Genomic DNA, 12515 nt, shown 5'->3' with positions numbered 1-12515 from the left:
GCTTGCCTACCTCTGCCTTCAGGGGAAGAAGGTGTGTCATTTCTCTATGTCTTTCAATCTACCAGAAAGGCTACAGGCCAGGTATGACTTAATTCTGTGAGATTCAGAAGGAAGAGTCAAGGTTGCTGCAAACTGCAAGGCACACATCAGGAAGACCTGAGGGGTAATCATGAAGTGCCACAACTTCTCAGACTTCTAGCTCATGGCTGCTGGTGGGAATTTTGTAGCCTTATGATTGAAGTCTGTAGCATGTAGAGGATTGTGAGCTATGAGGAAATCACAGGGTTCTCTCACAGACCTTCATCCCACTATGAGGGGCTTCTTCTCGTTTGTTTCTCTCTGAGATCCTCACGTAGCTCATGATCATCTGTCTCTCTGTCAGTTGTCATATTCCTCTTTATGACATTAGCTACCAGATACTGGATTATTGCTAGAGGAGTTACATGTCCAAAGTTCATTTCAGAGCAATTCTATTGAGAGAGGGTTATTGCTCAATTTTCCAGATAAGAAAACTGAGACACACAGCCAGGCACAGTGGGGTAAGCCTTTAATTCCAACACTTGAGAGGCAGAGGAAGATGGTCTCTAAATTCGAGGCCAACATGGTCTACAGGGTGAGTTCTAGTGCATCCAGAGCTACAGAGTAAGATCCTGTCTCAACACAACAAAAATCGAAAATAGCAATACAAAGCAAAAACCCGAGTTACACAGTTCTTGGAGTGTTCAAGCCAAGACTGAAATCAGGTGTGTGTCTGCTATGAGAATAAACACAGGCGACATCAACTCCTGTCCATTACACTGTGTTGTGGGCCTCACTCTAAAACAGTCTGGAAGACTGGAGTGGTAGGGATGAAGAAGCCCTATGCAAGGCTCCAGCCTGTAGTTGGGACAGAGTCACTGCCTCCATGTTTCCTTGAGCAAGTTGTACATTGTGATTTCTTCTAAGTAAGGATCTCACAGCCCAAGAGAACAAGTGGTTCATACCCATACTGCCGGGATGTAGAGGGGCCATGGCCCAGGGAAGGACTCATCCAAAGCCCTGATGGATGGGAGGAGGTCAGGCTGACTAGGCCTGAATGAAGATCTCTGAGTCTGCTCTGGAGCCAAGGGAGAACGAGGGTCACCTAAGTTTTAGAATCTATTAGTTCTACCCAGAATCCCCTGGGCTCAGTACTCCCCAGAGATCACTTCTCAGAGTAGCTTGGTACCTCAGGTACTCTGAAAATGTTGTATTTTTGGAAAATATACAGAACTTGGATATGGCCTTGGTCTTAACCCTCCAATGTACAAAGCTGTAAGGATTTCATCTTGCTTCTTGTGGTTACCTGATGAGCTGATGGGATCTAGAGTTGGCCCTTGGACCTGAGGCCTGGAAAACCTTTCCTCCCTGGTCCATTCAGAGTCGATGTCTGCTATGAGGAGGAATCTGGATTCAGATGAACCTGCAGTGATAAGTGTCACAGCAATAACCCATTCCTGGTACCACTTTTTGTCATAGTTGGGTTTTCTAACGCTATGATATGGTATGTGATGTGATATGTCCTTTATTTCCTCTTATAGCATGTGGCCCATCATCTAGGGAAGTCGGGGCAGGAACTCAGGGCAGGAAGTGATGCAGAGGACATGGAATAACACTGCTGACAGGATCGCTCCTTGTGACCTGCTCAGTTTGCTTTCTTATAGGACTATGATTGCCTGCTCAGGAGTGGCATCACCCACAGAGGACTGGGCCCTCCCACATCAATCACCAATCAAGAAAAATGCACCACAGGTCAATAAGGGGGAGCATTTTCTCAGCTGAGGTTCCTTCCTCTCAAAGGACTCTAGCTCGTGTCAAGCTGACATAAACTAGTCATCATAATAACCCAGTCTACAGAGGTGGCCTCGGCCAAGCGCCTCACCCTCTTGGGCCTGCATCTTCACCGGTACCATGGGATAATCTAATACTACAGGGCTGAAGCACAAAGCCACTGGAATGCACAGCATCCTTGCCTATTGCTGGCACACAGAGGAGCTCGGGGACTGTCTATTTGCATTTAAAAGGAGGAATTACACTCTGTTTCCTGCTCTGACCAGCTGAGCTACTATTCCCTGTGAAAAGAAGAAGGGATCCATTAGTCTGAGAGTCGTGCTTTTGAGGAGGCTTCTAAGTTTACAGAGTGTGCACACCAGTCTTCTTTTGCTAGTCCTTGAGTCCCATAGGCTCTGTCTGTACTGGGCAAGGCCAACAGAAAAACTGATCAGCCAGCTTGGCAGAAAAGGAAGCCAACGTTTATAATGAGGGGTTGAAAAGAGAGCTGAAGTTCTGCTGTGTACCCATCACTTTTAGTGATCAGGGGTGTGCTAAGGAAATTATAAAGAGGTGATTAGGCAAACCATTTTGTGAGAGAAAATTTCAAATCCACACAGAAGCAGGAGGAGCAGCAGCAGGAGCTCAATGTTTCCATCACCTGCTTTGCACCACAACTATGGCCACTTCTATTTACACAACACCTCCACTTCCATGGCATTTTCAAATAAATCTCAGACATCACGTAACTTCATCTATAAACATTTCATTCTGTGTCTCCAGAGTGTAAGGGCTCTCTTCAAAGGTTAACTTGGGTATCTGGGCATGGTGGTACATGCATGCCTGCTGTCTGCTGTCTCAGTACTTGGGAGGCAGAAACGTCAGGAGTTCAAGGTCATCCTTAGCTATATGTCCTTGAAACCAGTCTGGGCTATTTGGGACCTTGGTTCTAAAAAGAAAAACAGCCAACCAGAACACCCTTGTTGTCTCTAAAAAATAGTATTCATGATCCTAATATTAACAATCTCCTGCCAAGATTCTCAATTGTCTCAGAAATGTCATGGACTTTGAAGAACTGGTTTCTTTGAGTTGGAACCCAAATATGTTCACACATTGTAACTGGCTAATGGAGCACTGCAGTGGCTTCTATTCTAGAAGCTGCTCTATCTTTTGTGTGTTTGCTTATTTCCTTGGACTTTATCTTGTTTTTTCTTTCATAGCATGTTCTGCTCTCTGGATTTTGTAGTCCTTTGGTGACGCTTACTGTTGATCCGTCTTTGAGGTCTTGAAACTAAGTTGCTATTTATTTGAGAGTCATAAAGTTCAGTTTTGCTTGGCCTGTCCCTTCCACTGCAGGAGGGGTTCCTTCTCCTTTTTCTGGGATACTTGCTGCATCTTGGGAATGAGAGGTTGGGGACAACTGCTTCCTGAATGTTCCAAGCAGCAGCAACATAGCAAGCTATCCTGCTCTTACTTTTTTTTCTGGAAAAAAAAAAAAAAAAAAAAAAGAACAGGGCTGCCTTTTCATAAAGCAGAGCAATTTTCTGCCAAATAGCCAGGATTGTTTTCCCTCTTTCTAGAGCAATAAGGTTCAGGATTTGTTTCCCTCTTGACTTTCAAGAGCATGTTTTCTCAATTCTGTCCTGAAATTAAAGTAAAGGTCAAGGAGGCCTGTCCGAGACTCAGCTCCCACCCTTTCGAGAAGAGAAGGGGTTGATCCTGTTTGCACCAGGAGCTCAGGAGACTAGCCCAGCCCCCTTGGGAAAAATAACAAACTCACCTACCCAGGTCTTTTCTTGGGGGAAGGGGAGGACAGATGGAGAGAGGGGGAGGGTGCAGGGAGGGGGAGGGGAGGAGGGAGAGACAGAGACAGAGAGAGAGAGAGAGAGAGGAAGGGAGGGAAAGAGAGAGAGAGGGAGGGAGAGAGGGAGAGAGGGAGGGAGAGAGAGAGAGAGAGAGAGAGAGAGAGAGAGAGAGAGAGAGAGAGAGAGAGAGAGAAGGCAGTCTGTGGGATCCTTTCTGATTTAGATCAGAACAGTTTCCAGAGACTTCACCCTCCTCTCTGTTCCCTTTCTCAAAGAGAGGGATCTGGGCCCCACCCCCTCCGCCTGCATCCCACCTGTCAATTCACGTGAGCTGCCCCAAAAATTTGCCCCTTCCCTCGCACAGTGAAGATTTTTAATCAAAAGGCGGGCACAAGCCGAATGGTACCTCGCTTAGCACCGACTGAAGCTTTTCTCTCCGTCCCTCCCCACACTGAGTCACTCAGCTAACAGTTAATTAATGTGTGACACTTTGACAGTTTGTGCGGAGACATTTTTTTTTTAACGGAGCCATCAAAATCCACAGGGATGAGACTGGGAGCCACACATGCCTGCTTCCCTTTACTGAGTCTCCAGATGCTGCCTAACTCAGTCTGATGCGATGCAGACCTCAAAGGCCTGAAACCAGGGCAGATGATAGAACTCTGACATCAGTCCACTGCTGCCTGGGTCTCCTGGGGGGCTGGCCACATTGCCAGGGTCACCTGGATGTCCCTGACACCTGGTCACCTTGAGAAGGACACAAAGAGGGGAATTTGCCTGGGTCAAAAGTCCCAGAGATGACACGACGACGACCACTTACAGCTGGGGGACAGAAATGGCCCTCATAGTCAGACATTCAGCTCCCTTCTCTTCCAGAAGATTCTCAGTCAGGGGTCTCTCTGTGGCTGAACAAGGAGCTGTGTGTGCTGACCCCAACTCCTCTCCGTGTTCCACAGAGAAGCTGGCTCTCCGTTCATCTCTGAAATGCTTTAGCATCCTACTTGGTGCCATTCAGAGGTGATAGCTCTGGGGACAACTTTACTTCTTCAGTGGAGCACTAATGAAGAGTCTAGGAGACCCTGGGTACCCTGGCCTTCAGTAGACTAGAGTCCCACTATGGGCTCCCTTTCCACAGGATGCAAAGAATCTGGGATCTAGCTCCACAGCTTTCCACCTGCACCTTCCATTTCTAATACTATAACGCTGGGTGCTACAGTATATACTTCAGGGATCCCCTAGAAAGGACTCTGACAGCCTAAGCCTCTGTCCCTGGGGCCCAAAAAGTCAGGCAAGTTCTCAGGAGTGTAGTTTCCAAGGAGAAGGATGCAGGGGGCTTAACTATTGTAAAGTGGGTAAGTCCCAGAGGCCAGTGCCTACTGGCCTTACCCTTGCAATGCATGAATCACTCCTCATTTATGAGGTACCTATTGTTGCCAGGCTCTGTGTGAGGAGGTTACACCTAGAGCAGACAAGGTAGAAGCCATCCTTATAGCAAGTTGCTCGCATTCGATAAGATGCAGGGATACCAAACCATTAGGCAAGTAACAATCTCCTTTGCATCTGCAGCTGTGGGAAGCCATGTGTGTTAATAAAATTAATAAAAGCATTAGGCTAGCTTCCCTGGAGAAGGGCTGGGAAGACAGTCCCAGGGGTAGGGGTGAGTGGACTTTGAATGTGATAGGATCCTGAGCCCAGGTCTGGGCTGGGCCTGCAGAGGAAGCGACACTGAAACAGAAGAATGTAGTAAGAGCCTTCCTTGTACTGGAGATTTGTAGATTTGGACAGGAGATTGGGGGAGGGTCCACTCAAAGTTTTTTTTTCCCCCTATGACAAGGTAAGACTAGAGGCTGTCAGGAAAGGTTTAATTCCAGCAAGCAGGGTTAGGGCAGGCTTCAAGTTGATGGCTACTTCCCTCAGGCTGGGTCACTGACGTCCCTTGAGATGATACTGAACATCCCATTCCAGGAAGGCAGGGCAGGCACAACCAGAGGGTGAGAAGGCAAGAGATTCTTTTTGGCTTTCCTACACTTTTAAAGAAGGTCTTAGCAGCAAAGAATGGACTTTTTGCTGCTGTGCTCTGAAACATGAGGTTGAACGACCTGTGTATGTCAGAAGTGGGGGCATCAGAAGTTGGGGGACATAACTGTATGCTGTCAGCATGTAGTCTCTTCTGCTTCCACTACAGAAATCTCGGTCACCCCAAAACGGAGGGCCAGGTCATGGGAGGGAAGGCCTCTGCTAGACTAGGTGTCTAAATAAAATAGACCCATTACCCCAAAGTGGTGATGAGGCTGTGGAGGAGGCTAGTTTGGAGCCCAAGAGTAACATCAACTTCCTATGGCTGTAGGTGGAAGGATTTGTTTAGAGAGAAAGATGGCAGTCCTTTGGTTCTGTTGTGTGGGTTCCTGTGTAGAGGTGGCACATCGTGTCAGGAACCTGTGGTGGAGGCAGCTGCTTTCCTCACAGCAGCTGGGAGGCAGAGAGAAGGGGAAGGGTCAGAGTTTCCGAGGGCTCACCCAGTGCTTTGAGACCTCTCACATGCTCTACCTCCTAACATTGCCACCACCTCCCAGTAACACCAACTGGGGAGTCAGGCATTTATCAGCACATGGGGGACAACTTTGAGGGGACATCTAAGTTCCAAACCACAGAGCATCTTTCTTTCAAAATTCTTCACTCAAATGTGACTTGCTAACACTTGAGAAGGACCCAGCTTTTCAATGCACCTAGGCACGGGTGTTGAGAAAGATGTTCAGGGGTGAGGAGGGGGGGTCAACCTGCATGCCCCATCCCCCCCTCACCAAGGCTCTGCGCAACCCTCACATTCAGTTTCATCTTTCTTTGTCCTTTCCACAGGCACCTTAGATGCTCAGCCCAGGATTTAAGATTCCCTGCCATTCCAATAATGCTAACATCTCCAGCCATGAGTCCAGGTTCTTGGAGTCTAGGTCTAGGGAATCTCAGTGGTGGGTATCTTTGGGGTGCATGCCTGGCAGTAGGCCCCTGGAAGATGCTTCACTTAGGACTCTTAGTGTAAGATCTGTCCACCTTCCCCACCCAGGCTGAAGCTGCCTCTGGGTCAAGAATAGGTCACATGATGAAAGAGCCTCCTCCCTTCCCCATCCTTGTCCCTTCCTGGAGAGTCTGTAAGCTCTAGAGAAAGAGCCATCGCTGGACCACAGCCTGGCCCTCCACCCAGAGGAAGGAGGTGTTGGCTTGGGTTGCCAGGAGCCCTGGAGAGGAGCACCCTACCTACTCACTCCCAATCTCCAGCAAATCACTCCACCAAACTGCCTTTGACATGTAAATGAGAAATGCTCCCCCCTTTACTTTTTTCATTGAAATGCTTAAAGTCTTAGAAAAGAAGAAGAAGAAAAAATTGATGTGTTTAAGACAGCAGTGTCTCACCCGCCATGGAGCCTGATAAGGGATTGTTAAATTTTAATTAGACAATTAGATTCCTTCAAGTGCCAAACTTCAGAGGAGGCAGCGCAGGAGAAGCTGAGGAGAGCACAGGAAACACACTGCCTGGGTTCACAAAAAAATGCGCTTCCCCCACCTGCCAGCTCTGTGCTCCAGGGAACAGAAAGCAGAAGGCGCAGAGGCAGGAGCTGGCCATGAAAGGACTCCATCCCCTTCCTGGACCAACCAGCTTTCCTTTGGCAACCAGTGATCACCCCCACCTCATGTTCTTTCCCGAGAAAACACCTTCTCTGGGAGTCATCCTTCAGTTGTGGTGCCTCAGAGCAACCTTTTCCAGCCCTACCTGCTTGTGGAGCCCTGGCTGTTGTCAGGCTGAGAGCCTGCCTGTGTCTGATGTGTGGCTGGGAGAAGTAGGGGGCACCTCAGCTCCCCTCCCTGCCCCATTCTCTGTGTGGGTCCCTGTCTTTGGCTCAGCGGCGGGTGGTCTCTGTGGGGTGTCAATCTAGGTTGCCTGGGGACTCAGCTCAGCACCAACTTCTCTCTCAGCTTCTCCATGAGAAAGCTGGCTTACTTCCAAGTTCAGGAACACACAGGAAGAAGACTTTGTGAGGCCCATGAGGCAAATGGCAGAAGCTGATGAGGTTGGATACCCTAGCTCCATTATTTTTGGCTTGCTATTTCCATCTACCTGGGCTCCTTCCAGGCATCTGCTCTAAGCTTCTGAAGAAGGCCACTATTAACACAGGCTGGCTCTAGGTTGGGTCCCTGAGGGAAACTGCGACAGCATCAAAATCTGAGCATCAAAATAGATGGTTCTGGGAGACCTTTTAGTTGACCTTGGCCTTTCTAGGCAAGGGCAGAAACAATGAATACTGGGAACAGATGAGGGGCAGATGGTTTCTGTCTCTGTTGCTTTAGTAGCCCAAGGCTTGTAGGTCACGTACATAAGAGGTCTCCCTAGGATCCCATCTGCCACAGGATCAGCTGAGAAGAAAGCTCAGAGGTTCCACAATGGTCATGGATTCTTTTCTCCTAGTGAGGTGGGTGGGTGTCAATTGTCAGCACCTTTTGATGCTCAGGGAGATAGAGGGTGCTTTAGGGAGACTGACTCAGACACTCCTTGGTTTGGCCTCATACCTCAGGGTTAGATCATGCAACTATTTCTCAGGGGACACAGTCCAGTGACTACACCTGTGAGGCTAAGATTTGGATATGACCATGTCTATATGTGTTGGTCACCAAGGGCTCTTGGACTGGGAACTGTGATTTCGGAGTTTTTGTATTTTTGCAGGAGGGAGGAGCCACCTACGGGGAAATGGAGGTTGGCAAGCAATTCTTTTGTATTTTTAAAACAAAAACAAAAACCTTGGTTCTTATATGTGATCATATTTATTTGAAAATTCTGATGGCCAGAAGAATAATTCACTCTGAGCAAATTTCTCAGAAAAAGAAAGGAAGAAAGAAAAAAAGAAAAAGAAAGAAAGAAAGAAAGAAAGAAAGAAAGAAAGAAAGAAAGAAAGAAAGAAAGAAAGAAAGAACAAACATTTTGGTCTTTCTTGGCCAATCTGGTGTCCTGGCTGCTGTGTGGTTTCTCACGTTCTGCATACAAGTCTGGGAGCAGACACTGGCTTCATCTGACTTCTTTACAGTCAAAACCAGCCCAGGATACCTGGAGGACCCCCAGCTTTCCATTGTCCACCCCATATGGATAATCTCTGTCAAGGACAAGTGTTGGAAGGGGTCCTCCAGGTACTCTCAAGTTTCTTGATATTTTAGGGGTTGAACAATCTGAGCAATCTGAAGGTTGAAGAGAACTAGGAAGGTGATGGAGAAACGGAGGAACCTGTTCCTGTCAGGCTCTGTGAAGGTACCAGAGGGGGTGTTCTGCTTTACCCATTCTAAGATGCTTCCCATTTCAAAGTCTAATAGAGTCAGAATGCTTTTTGTATCTGAAAGCATCTAGGTCTGTGCTGAGTTTAACGGTATTCTTCTGCTTTCTTGGTGTTGCAGAAACCCAGCATTGAAGTTTACATTCTACTCTGTCAGAGCCTCAGCAATGGGGTTGTCTTATAGCAGTGGGCTATAGCAGGTCACCTGGGAAAGAGGAATCCTCTAGTCCAGCTGCAATCTCACCATGAGCATATGGCCTGCAGCCAGGGCCCAGGCACAAGATTAACCTCCTCTTGGAACATTTCTCCCTTAATGCAGCCTCCCCATGTAGTCTTTCTTTTGTCCCTGCAACCATGGTGACTCATTTTATGTCCAAAGTTCCTCTTCCTGTGGCACACAAGTCAGCTTGGAGTAAGGCCCACCTTAGTGGCCTCATTTTTAAGTTAATTCCCATTTAAATGTTCCATCTCCAACCATGTTCTGAGATTCTGGAGTTAGGCCTTGAATATGGATCCTGTAAGGCAGATGTGAGGGAAACCGTGCAGCCCACTGCTAGAGCCCACATGCAATGTCTGTAGTGCTCCTGATCTGTGGTGCTCCTGAGGGTGCTCCTGATCTGTGGTTCTCCTGAGTTGTAGTCCTCCAGGCATTTGTGAATCTAGAGGCCTGTGTTAGCCAGCACGTAATCAAGGACAGAGGGGTTTTCTTCCCTGGTTTATTAGCAGAGCCTCTGATTCAGTTCAGCAAACATGTGCTCAATACTCACTACCTGCAGACCATAGAGTAGGAAGTCAAGAAAGAACAAAACAGTGTGCTTTTTACGTGTCTACTCCCTCAGCATGAAGCAGGAGCCACACATGATGCAGCCGGGAGAAAGTGGGAGTGGGAAAGCAGGCACGCAGGTGGGGGTATTCCAGGACAGAATCTGGAGTGGAACATTGATTGGGAGCCCTGAGGAGGGTGGGAGACAGTCCAGGCTAATTCCAGGAAAGGAGAATTCTGAGTCAGTTTTTCTTTGAAGCATGTGTAGGCTCAGACTAGAGTTTCTCAGATACTTGCCTCCTTTATACAGTGGGGTAATACTGAAAGCTTGCAGGCAGTTGTTTTGAAGTTGAGACAGTGTGTCCAAAATCATTTGGCAAACTCTCAAGCCTGCTACAAAGTATATGGTTCTATCATCTTAGATCAACACACCTTGTTGCAGAACCTTGACTCTGGTCTGATGTAAGAACAGGTGGTAGGGAGGGGGAAAAGGGGAGATAAGGAGCTGAGGATCATGGGAGGGGACATAGGGAGCTGAGGATCATGGGAGGGGACATAGGGAGCTGAGGATCATGGGAGGGGACATAGGGAGTTGAGGATCATGGGAGGGGACATAGGGAGCTGAGGATCATGGGAGGGGACATAGGGAGCTGAGGATCATGGGAGGGGACATAGGGAGCTGAGGATCATGGGAGGGGACATAGGGAGTTGAGGATCATGGGAGGGGACATAGGGAGCTGAGGATCATGGGAGGGGACATAGGGAGCTGAGGATCATGGCTGATATCACTGGCCAGATCAGGAGAAGGAACAAGGCAACAAGAAGAGGAACAGAGGGATCTGGGGGTAGAGCCAGGCCTAAGAGTAAAGTCCTGTTGTTCTGGTGACTGAGAAGGCTAAGGCAAGACAAATGCTGGTCAAAGGCCTTTCTGGGCTAGAGTGAGTTCTGGGCTAGCCTGAGTGACTTAGTAAGACTGTTTCTAGATACAAAGAGAAAGGAAACTGGGAGGTGGCTCTGAAGTGCTGCTCAGCAGGCAGCAAGCCAGAGCAGTCCCCAAGTGCTGAGAAAGAAAGCAAACAGAGCAGGAGTTAAGACTTCCTCCAGGCCCCGTGCACTGCCTAGTGCTTCATGTGTAGCTGGTTCAATAGATGCTGATTGAATAAATTAATGTCAGAAGCAACCCAGCTGCCTGATCGATATGTACATGCAGGTATCCTGCTGTGTGCTCCAGGTGGGAACAGGGACCCATTGGCTCTGCTGAATACAGCATCAATAAGACCTGGTGCTTCACTGCCTTTGAATTGGGAAACTGGCTAAAGGATTGCATTCCTGTGTCACCCCACACTGAATCCAGAGTGGCGGGGCCCAGTAGTACATCCTCCCTCTGCTTCTTTCCCCTTTTCATCTCCAATGTCATTGACTGGTTGCTCTCATGTCCACCTGGGTGGCAGAGCCCCTGGAAGTCACTGTGCTTTGTGTGGAATGCCTCAGAATACCAATAAATTTCATTGTATCCTGTGAAATAGGAACACCTGTGTTAGCAGTGCTGAGACCACATCATGTGGGCATTGTGTTCATCGCAACTGTAACCCAAACCAAGTCCAATGCCTCTCAAGTCTGCTCCTGAGCCCCCTTTCTCCATCTTCTCTGTGGGTGGATCACTGTCAGTCTCCCAGAGCCCCAGGGAAATTCATAAGCTGCCAGAGATTTTTCTTTCCCATTTTAACCTCCTTCCTTCTCCTGTTCCCATCTATGCAAACACCAGGCTCCATGACACTGACTTCTAAGGTCTATGTCCACTTCTGCCACTTCCAACTACTGACTGAGGTCTCTTGCCTGAGTTATAGTCACCTCATTTCACTCAAGGCTCTCTTCCACCCTAAGCAATCAGTGAACTCTCTAGAGCCCAGATTTAATGGGATCATTCTTTATTTAAAAAAAATTATCTATCTCTCTATCTATCATCTATCTATCTATCTATCTATCTATCTATCTAATTTATCTTATCTGTCTAATCTATCTAATGTATATAAGTACACTGTCACTGACACACCAGAAAGGGCATCAGATCACATTACAGATGTCATGAGCCACCATGTGGTTGCTGGGAATTGAACTCAGGATCTCTGGAAGAGCAGCCAGTGCTCTTAACCAATGACCCATCTCTCCAGCCTGAATGGTACCATTCTTTTACTCCTAGATTTTCATGGGTTCCCAAGCTGACAAGACCCAGTCATTTTGGCTTATGAAGGTTCCTCTAATTTAATTTTCCTTAGCTTCATTGACATACCCTCTATTTTTTTTTTAGCTGAACAGAATAATTTGCTGTTGTGACTGTGCTATGTTCTCCTTGGATGAAACATCTTCCAACATTTAGTTTCTCAACAGGCTCTTCCTACTTTACCTCAAGTCTGTCACAGGGTGTGTTCTGTGGAACCTCATCATTTCTCACTTAGATTCCTGCAGTGGTGTCCTGCTTCTGTTGTGGGCCTCTCCCAGTCACTATCCTCAGATTCATCATTCTGCAAGGCAGATCCAAATGTGTAGCAGAGTTCAATAGATGCTGACTTTTACCCGCTGTGATCTAACCTATACAGCTGCTTTGGTTCAAATCATGCCAAGACCCTCTAGGATTCTGCTCTCTTAAATCTCTATTACAGGCCTTTCTGCTAACTGTCTGGACCCTTCCCATAAGCCTCAGCTCTCTCCGTGTCTAATCCCTACATATCTCCAGTCTTAGTTGAACATCACTCCATCAGAAAGTCTTGTTTGCATAAACTAGGATGTGTATCTCTCTTCCCATTCCATTCCTAGTCCCTACTACCAAAAGGTTAACTGCTTGATTAA

Source organism: Apodemus sylvaticus, chromosome 7 (genome assembly GCF_947179515.1).
Source record: "Apodemus sylvaticus chromosome 7, mApoSyl1.1, whole genome shotgun sequence".
NCBI classification, from domain to species: Eukaryota; Metazoa; Chordata; class Mammalia; order Rodentia; family Muridae; genus Apodemus; species Apodemus sylvaticus.
This window is presented reverse-complemented; position numbering follows the sequence as displayed.